The sequence below is a fragment of the Triticum aestivum genome, chromosome 4D, assembly GCF_018294505.1.
Source record: "Triticum aestivum cultivar Chinese Spring chromosome 4D, IWGSC CS RefSeq v2.1, whole genome shotgun sequence".
Classification (NCBI taxonomy): Eukaryota; Viridiplantae; Streptophyta; class Magnoliopsida; order Poales; family Poaceae; genus Triticum; species Triticum aestivum.
This window is the reverse complement of record NC_057805.1, coordinates 509,337,488-509,338,511: the sequence shown is the minus strand read 5'-3', so window position 1 is coordinate 509,338,511 and position 1,024 is coordinate 509,337,488.

Sequence of the window (1,024 nt, the reverse complement as noted above, 5' to 3'; positions counted from 1 at the left end):
GGGACGTCAAAATTCTGACGTTCGGCCGTTATATTTTTCGATTTTGTTTTTCACTTTCCTTCAATACGGTACAGACGCACGCGCTCATATATATGTGTATACACTCTTTCTATAAACGCGCGCGCACACACCCTACCCCTACGAGCACCTCCCGGAGATTGAGCCGGCATATCATCTTGAGATTTTTACGACCAGACACGCTTCGCCGGAATTTCTGAAATAAATTCAGAATAAATACGAGCAGCAGAACTTAAAACCTGACGGGCATAGATTGGTTCACTTCGTTTTGGGATTTTGGTCGCAATTCACTGAGCAGGACTCCTCCTCCTCCCTCCTTTATATACGTGGGCAGGGGGCACCCCAAAACACAACAGACAATCTCTTAGCCGTGTGCGGTGCCCCCCTCCACAGTTTAACACCTCGGTCATATCGTCGTAGTGCTTAGGCGAAGCCCTGCGCCGGTAACTTCATCATCACCGTCGCCACGCCGTCGTGCTGACAGAACTCTCCCTCGACCCTCTACTGGATCAAGAGCTCGAGGGACGTCATCGTGCTGAACGTGTGCAGAACACGGAGGTGCCGTACGTTCGGTACTTGGATCGGTCGGAACGTGAAGACGTTCGACTACATCAACCGCATTACTAAACGCTTCCGCTTTCGGTCTACGAGGGTACGTGGGCACACTCTCCCCGCTCGTTGCTATGCTTCTCCTAGATAGATCTTGCGTGATCGTAGGATTTTTTTTGAATTACTACGTTCCCCGACATAAATGACAAAGGAGAACAGTGAAGGTCGCCGACCCGAGCAACGTTCTTGCTACTGGCAGAAGAGAGAGAGAGAGAGAGAGAGAGAGAGAGAGAGAGAGAGGATAAATGAAAAAGGAGAACGACGAAGGTCGGCGACCCGAGCAACATTCTTACTACTAGCGGCAGAGAGAGAGAGAGAGATGGGATAAATGACAAAGGAGAACGATGAAGGTCGGCGACCCGAGCAACATTTTGCTACTGGCGGGAGAGAGAGAGAG